An 11,383-nucleotide genomic window follows, 5' to 3' on the forward strand; every position below is an offset into this window, starting at 1 on the left:
TAAGTCAAAATTTTTATGATGTACCAGAATGTTAAGAAGTCAAGCAGATCAAATTTAAAGTATTTTTCAACATTACTTTACAAAAGTGTTGTTATCTACAAATTTAGAGATTAATTCAATAATTAATAAACATTTTACAAACGATTGAAATATGACTTAAATTTTAGTCTGTTTCATGACCCTGGGGCCTGGTCTTCGGAGAAAGAGAGATAGATAGAGAGAGAGGGGGGGGAGAGAATATTTCTTTAATGGCTTTTGTATTAATATTCTTTTTAAGTTTAAATCTTATAAAAAGGAGTGAACGTTTTTTCATCTCATGAATAATACATATGCTAGAATTTACTTCGAAAGAACAGATCAAGCAGAATTAAAACATTTTAATTTGAATAAAGATTAAACACTAAACATTTGTTGATTTTTCAAGGTGGGTCCCTACTTGATTGACGTACTTTATAAAACAAAACAGATAATTATCAATAATAGAACTATTGTAAACCCTTTCTAATGATATTACATTATCAGCAGTGTATGATAAGTATGAGCAATATATGATATGTGTCTAAAAATGAATATCTTAATTTTACTTTATATATAGCTTTACTTTGCACAGCTATACATGTGACCTTTATTTGTTATTTCTAATTTCATCAAAATACCATTAATATAGAAAAATGACATAATAAAATTCACCTTTTCCGCCATTATAGCATTTTTTGTATAAGACCGCTTATTTTCAAGCCGATTTTCTTCTAGAAAATATTAAGTGCAGACTTAAACTAAAAAAATTTATCTGATACAACAATTTTGTATGTTCGAAAATGAGCTTTATATTTCCCATAAGAAAAACGTCACGAAAAAAACAAATTTTTGTCTTTTTTGGATTGCAAAAATAGCTTCAATTTTGACGTCATTTACAGCCTGTAAGAGCATTTAAATCTGAAAAACATTTTTGGAAATATCTCCAATATAATCTCTTCTACAAAATAAAAAAAAAAAAAACATTTATACATATCTGAATCACATTCTAAAATGCTGATTTGGGGGGGGGGGGGGCAAATTGACTCTAATCAGATATGGTCCTTTGATTCCATGTCTAAAAAAGGTTTTGTTCTTCACAAACTGCGAACTTTATAAAATGGTGTAATTGATTTATATACACATGCTCGTTATACAGCTTACATCTATTTTTCACAGTATTTATAAGTTCTGATTTCTGAACGATAGTAATGTATTATTTCTCCCTTAAAAAAGATACTCTACCTGAACGATATTAATGTATTATTTCTCCCTTAAAAAAGATACTCTAAGTGTATCAAACCAAACAAATGAAGTACTTTAGTTATTTCCTGAAAAAATATGTTTCATTGACGTTTTGAACATTTGTTATTGAGTACATCAAAAGGATTGGTAACAAGTTCTTATAACTCACTTGATCCTTGCCTTTAATGTTGCAGTATGTCATGCAAATTAAAGAATTTTTTTGTTTAAAAATCGATACAAGTGAAAAACGATTAAATAACATATCAACTAAGAGAATCTACATGTTTTATCAATAAATTTATAAACAGCAGCAAAAATACTGTTATTTATTTGAAAAGACAAATTAACATTACCACATAATAATAGATTTATATATACTATATATAGTGACCGTTCAAGCATGAACAAGCGATTGAAAAAATTACTTCGTGCATTAGAATAATTTTGCTTGCAAAAAAAAAAATAGTACACATCTCCATGTTTTCCACATGAACATAGAGGACTATTTATAGTATTTCGTTTTATCAATCATAATTCAGTATACAGTAATGTCTTAGCTTACTATGAATAATATTGGCATATCTCTTACCAAAAGAAAAGAACGATGGTGAACTTTTACTTTTTGATATCAAGTTTTTTTTTCGGAATGAATTGATTGAGATGGCTTCTCAGACCTCTATTTTCTAGTTTTGCAGCATCAGGTACAAAGAAATTTCGAAATAATTCCAGTTTACATCTTGGAACGATAAAATCTTGTTTATTACGAGTATTGTATATGAAACTTGTTAACACTTATTGGGAACAATACTGTGTAAATATTCAGGTACTCTTGACTGTGAATTTTGAACATAGTAGTCATGTTTTGCAATATATCGCCTGGTTTATAAAGTTTCCCGACCAATTTCAGAATAAAGTGCTTCTCTAGACACAAAAAAGGAAGTCCTGTTACCATTTAAGTGGCGGTTAACTGTACTTTTTCAAGCTCTTCAGAATCATATAAAGAGCATCCAACCCAAACAACTGAAGCATTTTGAAGCATAGGTCTTATAAATGTATTATACAATTTTGACAAGTTTTTCCTACCCATTCTGAACTTCAATTTTTTAAAAGGCCACGTTTTTTACAAGCACTTCTTACACCATCGATATATTCTGACCAACTAAGGTTTTATGAAAATATCCCATCCAGTTTGTCGCCCTTAAAAATAATTTTGGCATCACAGGAATTACTGAAATTAATGTTTCATTGAGAGTTTTCAAGTTTTCAAGTTTATGTTGATTGATTTAAAGGGAATATACATGTTCTAGAAGTTGTAGGAAGAAAGAACGTCTGTGTAATATACGTACTAATATTTTAAAGAGAAAAAGAAGACGTAATATGTAAATAGATAATATGTATTAATATGTACATATATGTTAAAGTTCGTGCTAATTTGAAATTTTCTGTTTGGTATACTTTCCCAATAACTTTTCATCTTTGTTAAAAATATTAATGGAAGCGACACTAATTTTTAATATTTTTAATATTTAATACGATAGCAGATAAATTGATAGAGATTTGAAAATTTATTTTGCTTCTATTGTGTGTTTTGTTTAACCCTTTTTTTCAGTTGGGACAGTGTTATGAAAGAAGAGGGTATATGTCTTCTAGAGTTTTTGTTCAGAAATGTAACTTGTTAAGATTTGTTTTTGTTGGGGGGGGGGGTCTAATTAAAAATATATTATTCTAATGGAAAAAAAATACTTTTAACCAAAAATATGCCAAGATTGGACCTACCTTTAAAAAAACATTCTTTCCTAGACATTTATCTACCAATGCACTGCTTATTTATATGTTTTACATATTATTGTATTAAGTTGCTTATTGTTTTAGTTGAAAGCTGTTTTGAATATTCATCATTAAAAATATCTGTATAGTAAAGACTGTGGTTCTCAAACAACCCGGTAATGTTAAAAAGATCCGATCATACATCCTTTGGGGGGGGGGGGGGTATAAATACATGTAATAATACTCTGAAGAGGACTCTATTTGATGATCTAAAATCAAAAGTTTTGGAAGCCAAAAAAGGGTATTTCAATTCAGAGGAAGAATTAATTTTGACCCGGAAATTGTGATTGAAGAGATGGATCTAATAGATTCTTACATCGGGGTGGGGATTGGGGCTTGAGTTTGGGCTGGGGCTTGGGCTGCGTTTGTTATAGAAGTGACACATATTTAGAATGATTAGACGTGCAGGTGTATAGAGTTCAGAAATATTGTTATTTCTTATCAATGGTACAAAAGTTTTTAGCTATTTTGATTTTAAACGTCATAACTTATTTTTACAACAAGATAATGCAATATATCTCCAGAATAATACCAAAAATGACGGTGTTATAATTACAGGTCACAAAACAGGATTCTTTATTATCTTTATGATTAGTCAGAGTCATAAATATAATCATATTAAAAGGAAAGAAAACGAATAAAATTTTTCAGAGTAGAAGAATGTTTGGAATTAAATACCAAACATATGCATCTCCAGCATAATGCGATGATAGCCAAAAAAGTGTGATTCTGTTTAACCAATTTCAGAGATTCTTACTATAATTTCTCAAGTGTATAAATTTAATATTTGAGTAAAAAAACATCAAAGTAGAAAATTTATTATTTGTAGTAAATGCACATGTATACTCTAAATGCCTTTATTTTTTTTTAATTTCTCAATTTCCTATGTTGTTATATGGTTTATTTCACTTTAATTTCACGAAGAATTTGATTTCTCAATGTTAAAAAAATCACAATATTTTTCTTTTAGACGGTTATTGAAATTATTTATGACAAAGGTAGAAAGTATTTTTGGAATCAATGGTAGGTCCTTATTTATGACAACCTTTCATTTCATTAGCAAGTTTCAGTGACTTTCGACATTGAAAAATCATAGGGCTTTCATATTACACATATTACACATGTGTGTAACCTGTGACAAGACCTTTCTAAATACACGATGATTTTTTTACCCCGTGAACTTGACCTTAAAGTTTGACTACTTTTCAACAACTTTAATCTTCATCATAACTTTTCAATGAGAAGGACTTTCTTATTTGACATGTACATTGCCAGTAAAGAGTTGTTTCCGAGCATGCTATAATTTTTTACCCCTTTTTTACCCTTGACCTTCATGTTTGACCTAATTTTCAAAAAGTTTGGTGATTACTTTGTGTAACAAACTAAATTTTGCCCTTAAGATACCCCTATCATGTGATAATAGATATTGGTCTTTATCCTGTGGGGAGCCCCTCGGTTAGCAATTTTATCTACCTGAGAGCTCGTGTTCGGGTAGTACCCGGGAAGTTACAGCCACGATTAGACCTGTTTGGCTTGTTCTGAAGGAGCCGGACGGGTGCTCAAAAGTACATCAGGTATTTACGGGATTGAAAATGTAATTTGTAAAATATGTTTATATAGTTAGAATCTACATATTTAGTATGGTTGTTTTTTTTTTTTTTACTATTTTTCCCCAGGGTCCTATTTCCTCGGGCTTTCGTCCCGTTTCTAAAATGACACAGGTCTTGGCGGGGTACTTAAATTCCATTGATACAATAGCCAGTCCAGGGCGAGAGGGAGAGTCTTGGTTATGCATTTACAACAGCACATGTGAGAGAGAATCAGATACGGCAGCCCTGACGGACAACTCGGGACCAGCATTTATAAAGTTATGTGTTCAAAAGAATTCCACTCTTTGAAAATTATATTGATTAATCCAAAAGAAAATCCACACAGCATTATGAAAGTTTAGGAAACAGTGATTTATGTGTTATTTGTGAATTTATATTCAATGTTTCATTTGTGAAAATTACGTGTGAGGAAATTCAACACCAAAATTCTGAAAATGTTAAGCAGAGGTGCTGTGATTAGTTAACCCTACTTTCCAGGACACTTCCTAGGACGGTCTGCAGATAGACATTTCATTTCTATTATTTTTAATTATTTTGTTGTAAAAATGTTATTTTTGTTTTGTTTATTAAATTTTGTTAAAATTTCAGTTTCTAGTTTCCTTGATTTATTCGGGTTCTAAAGGTGTATAACCCACATCTCAACACTTTGGAATGACATATGATAGGGCGTACATGAAATATATGAAGATAACGAACAGTATCCAGGCTCAAAAGTTCATCAAACAATACAAAATAGGAGCAGAGCAAACACGGACCTCCAAACATCAGAGGTGGGATCAGGTGCCATGGAGGAGTGAGCATCCCCTGCCGACCAGTCACACCCGCCGTGTGCTCCTTGTCATGATCGGGAAATAACGGAAAAATCCGTCGACAATTCAGTGTGTAAATAATGACCTAACAATTAGATGTGTCAGACTTTGTGGTATCTTTTATCTCAAGCTCACAAGGATATATCATATCGACATAAGAATGGAAATAGCCATTGTTAATTGACAATTCGTCGTCGATATATCTAAATGTCGAGTTGAAGGCCACAGCAAGTGTTTTCTTCTTTTCACGTACAAGATTTTGGACAAATTCTGTTTCAAATGAATACAAAAAAAGGTCTGCTGATATTAAGGCGCAATTGGTACCCATGGGAATTCCAATAGATTGTTGGAAGACCTTGTCTCCAAAAACCACGTAGATATTGTCAATCAGAAACTCAAGCATCTTTTTAATGTCAACTTCAGAGTACTTGTGTGAACAATCAGAATGTTTTTTAACAAAATAATTTTGCAAATGACCAATGACAAGGTAAGTAAATTTACGAGTTCCATTTTTATTGAAAAAGCAGCTGTCAATGATATCAAAAAGTCTGGACTTTAATTTATCGTGGGGAATGGTTATGTATAAAGTTGAAAAGTCGTAAGTTTTAAAGCTGTCGATTTTGGTAAAATCTTGTGATTTCAAATTTTCCAAAAGTTCCTTGGAATTTTTAAGTATCCACATCTGATTTACACCACTTCTCGTATATATTGTTGCACAGTACTCTTGAAGTTTCTCCTTCACTACTGTTAATATCTTAGTGAGGAGTAAAGAAAGAGGATTGGTTGAACATTTACAGGAACCCGCTATGTATCTTTGTTTGTAAGGATTTTTATGAAGTTTTGGAATCCTATATAAATATGGTAATTCAAATTCATTTTTGTTGTTTGGAATATTAAAAATATTCAAAACTGACATATGATTTTGAAGAATTTCTTCCTTAGAAAGGGAACTATGAGTATAAGTTGGATTACCAATTGTAGAATTAAATCCAAGTTCCTCTAAAATACATTTAATATAATGAGCCTTACAAACAAAGACAATGTTGTTACCTGCTTTGTCAGCAGGGACCAGTACGTACTGATCATGTAATCTATCTAATTCTTTTTTCACTTCTGGATTACTGAATACAGAAGGATAGATGGTTTTCATATTGCCTCTAAATCTTTTAATGCGCGATTTTAACATACATCTGATACATTTAATCCATTCTGACAAAGTGTCAAGGTCTTCTTTTTCATGTCTGGTCCATCGCCTGGCGTAGTCCTCTACAGAATCCATAATATTTATGAAATTCCGACGCCAGTTGAAGGATCGGGGTTCCCTAAATTTAGGACCTTTCAAAATTAGTGATCTAAGGTCCTCATCATTAACTATATTTACGTCACCAGTAATAACGTGTCCAGCAGGACTATAGTTATAGGGCGAAGAAGAACATGAACACGATGGAGGATTATGCTTCGATATATTCGAGAAGTGGTGTAAATCAGATGTGGATATTGGAATTCCCATGGGTACCAATTGCGCCCCGTTATTAGCAGACCTTTTTTTGTATTCATATGAAGCAGAATTTGTCCAAAATCTTGTACGTGAAAAGAAGAAAACACTTGCTGTGGCCTTCAACTCGACATTTAGATATATCGACGACATATTGTCAATTAACAATGGCTATTTCCATTCTTATGTCGATACGATATATCCTTGTGAACTTGAGATAAAAGATACCACAGAGTCTGACACATCTGTTTCATATTTGGATATTTTACTTGAAAAAGATGTTAATGGTAATCTAACAACCAAGCTTTATGATAAACGTGATGACTTTAACTTTTCAATCGTCAACTTCCCTTACTTATGCAGCAATATACCTTCATCACCTGCATACGGGGTATATATCTCTCAGTTGATTCGATACGCAAGAGCATGCTTTACGTATGTACAATTTCTAAAACGAGGTAAATTATTGACAAATAAGTTGATGAAACAAGAATATCAGCTGTCTCGTTTAAAGTCATCATTTCGTAAGTTCTATGGTCGATACAATGACCTTGTCAGCAAATACAATTTATCATTGAATCAAATGCTGACTGACGTTTTTCACACTAATTGTTAGGCCATTATTTACACACTGAATTGTCGACGGATTTTTCCGTTATTTCCCGATCATGACAAGGAGCACACGGCGGATGTGACCGGTCGGCAGGGGATGCTCACTCCTCCATGGCACCTGATCCCACCTCTGATGTTTGGAGGTCCGTGTTTGCTCTGCTCCTATTTTGTATTGCTTAATGGACTTTTGAGCTTGAATACTGTTCGTTATCTCCATATATTTCATTGGTAGCTGGTTGTGCATTGTTTATTTATTCCGTTATGTAACATTATTTCGATGCGTATTATATCAATGTCTGGAGTTTATAGAAAGACGGCTAAATTTTACACAATTCCTGAACATGAGGAAGTTGTTCCCAGCACTTTTCATGTTAAGGTCTTTGTCTCAAACAAAACAAAATAAAATTATATAGCGGAAAGATACTCGTATGTCGTTGAACTTTTACAATTTTGTAGTAGTAAATATATGTTCTAATTTTTTACCTGTCACGTGTCAGCTGATGTAAGCGATGTCGCATTGGTCGAACTCAGCAGAGACCCGATATATACCAGTGCAAACACCACAATTCACATTCATAAAAATACTAATGCTGTGAAGAAAATATTAAAATCGTATCCATTTTCTCTAAATATGTTAAGGTGCATATTCCATGGGCGTCCTTAACTTAGCTGCATATACATGTAATAATATTTTGAGAAATGGGAAGCATAATGAAATATTATTATCAATATTTTATGTGAGCACTTCGATTCACACAGTATATACTTTTTATTTGTCATAATATAAATGTAAACATGCTTGTCTTGTACAGTAGCATTTGATCTAAAGATTGCATGTACGATGTGGTGGATCTTTGTTTACTTGTTCTATAATCGTTAATCAATCATGCTACGGAATCTACAAGGTTATTTAAATTAAGATAGAACCTATGTCGGAAAAGTCTTTGTCACAAGATTTTCAAACTTTTCAAAATGATAAATTAGCACTCGCTTATCAATCAGTTAAAAATATGTGGTATGTTTCCTTGTTATCAAATGTAGTGCAGCCTGTGCAACTTGGAATGATAATTTTACACTGTGACAACATATTTTCATCCATTTTTAGGGGGACTGGTCAAAAAGAGAATATAGAAAATCTCAAAAATACTTCTTCAAACATCGTCGTTTATAGACGTTATTAACTGAACAAGAGTTAGAAATATTATTCAAGAAAAAATTCTTTTTTATTCAATTGACATAAAAGATTAAGTCCATATTTCAATGAATATAGGCAAATGTGCTCGATATTTTTTGAGTCAATTTACCACCTAAATTTGTAAATATTTTTCAAAAGTCTTTGTCAGAATGTTTTCAATCTTTAATATGATGAAGAACTTATCTAAATAATTACAAAAAGTGATTAATATATATATCTTTCCCCGCAAACAAATGAGAGAGACTCTATTTATCAAAACTTCTTTCGTTGACCTTTTTGCACTTACACAGAATTTAATTATTAAATGACTGTTTTGGGGTTACGTTCAGATTTACAATGCATAAATGTTTTTTTTTTTTTTAATTTAAAAAGATAATATTTTAGAGAAACTTTATTATTATACACCAAACATTATGAATAATTAACAAATAATTATGAAAGGGAATGCACGTCATTTCATGATAGACATAAAAAAATTTACACACAGTTTTTATTTACAGAGATCTTTGACTCAGACACATTTCATCAAGATATTGTAGTATTTAGATTTCTTAGGATTTTTGATTTCCTTCAAAATAGTTGCATGCCATTCACATTATCACAGTTGTGTAACTTCATTTCATGAGACAGTTTTAGAGAAAGTACGGGAAAAAATAACATTAAATTAATTATGACGTCATAATGGATCTAGCACCAAAAAGACGGTCTAAACTCATTTAATCGATATGACGTTATACGACGTAGGTTCTACGTTAAATGACCTGTTTTTAGATAATAATATTGCCCTTTTGTTCACCGAGAATGATCTTGCTGTACTAACAGATCATGTATGACGTCACCGACTTGTTGGACGAGCAGTGTAGCGAAACAGAGGAGTGATTCAAAATTTGTTATTTTTTTCAAGAACGTTAAAACTTGTTAATATTTTTATACGAGATGGTAAAGTAAAACAAATTATCAAAAATTATACAAGTAGAGATGATTTAAATCAGGTTTTGCACTTATATTATCAGAGACTATGACGTAATTAGACTGAGTCATGTGACCATGTGTCCTTCATCCCATTAAACAAACTTTACATTTTTGCCAAAGATGTATCTATCCAAAACTTGTTACTGATCATGAAAGAAAATATTTGCTTGTTCAAACTTGCACTCTATGTTTCCCATCTATTAGAAAAATGTCAAGAAAAGGGCTCATCTTTTTGTCTTTTTGATTGGACTGCAAAAAAGCATCATTTTTGACGTCATTTACAGCCTGTGAGACCATATAATGAAATATATGAAGATAACGAACAGTATTCAGGCTCAAAAGTCTATCAAACAATACAAAATAGGAGCAGAGCAAACACGGACCTCCAAATATCAGAGGTGGGATCAAATGAGACAAATGTATTGAAAATATCTTCAATATAAACTCTTCTACATAATAAAAACAATTTAACACACAAGAATCAAATTTAAAAATGATGATTGGTTGGGGCAAAAACTGATTCTTCATATACAGTCCTTTGCTTTTATAAACATAATGTGACTGCCAGGTATACTAGTCACCATTGATTCAACTGCACAATAATCAGTTAGGTTTCTATTTATAGCAACAAAATAAAAAATGATACAATGAAAAACTTTGCATTTATAGAAATTAATGTTTACATTCTATCAATTAAAAGATCATAAAAATTGAATTAAAAGTTCAAAATTACTGCTCTTATTTACATGCCATTGACAATACTATTTTATGGGATCTCCCACGGTGTAATTTATTGTTTGATCATATTTTTATCCAACTCATTGTATGTTTTCTATTCTTTTTATCACATGTATACACATGTTATAGTAAATATCATTACTTTCACGCAAAGTCCATTTTAAGGTGTTATAACTGTAAGAGGTTTGGGCCCACCTAGAAGTGGTCTAGACTTATATCACAAACATTTTACAGTTTGATGAGGACTATAGTTTATAATGATTATCATATTTACGCAGCTTGTCTCTATAAATTTAGCAGTAAAGAAAATAAGGTACACTGTATACTAGTAATACATTTCAATAAATAACCAACTTAGCCCACCCGGGGACCTAAGAGAATCCTGGTGAATACGAATTTTATAATTTTTGTGGAGGGCTACCTGCGCATTATAATCATGTAAACATTTCTCCCGCTTATGCCCATGAGTAATAAAAAAGATTTAAAAAGACGTAATTTACATGTACTTTTAATATATTCAAATTAGTATCTCCCTGGGGTCTGAACAATGGGCCAAGGGGGAAAATTGGTATTTCGTTACAAAACCTCAAAAGGAACCAGCAAAATATTTTATGCAACATGAATTTCTTACTTTGCCCTTTTGACTTAAAATCAATAGGGGTCTTATTTAAGACCCCAGGAGTCATGATAAAAGACAAGGAAAACTAAAGTTATCATCTCGTAATGAAACCATTTGTTGCAATGTATGAATTTCTGACCTTGACTTTTTGACCTCAAACTCAATAGGGATCTTCTTTAATCTACTTTTAGTCACTGAGAGTAATAATATAAAATAATTGCAAAAACTCAATAAGGACTAAAGTTA

This window comes from Saccostrea echinata, unplaced genomic scaffold (assembly GCF_033153115.1).
Source record: "Saccostrea echinata isolate AGI-Se365-2 ecotype Australia unplaced genomic scaffold, CSIRO_AGI_Sech_v1 ptg000029l, whole genome shotgun sequence".
In the NCBI taxonomy this organism is placed as follows: domain Eukaryota; kingdom Metazoa; phylum Mollusca; class Bivalvia; order Ostreida; family Ostreidae; genus Saccostrea; species Saccostrea echinata.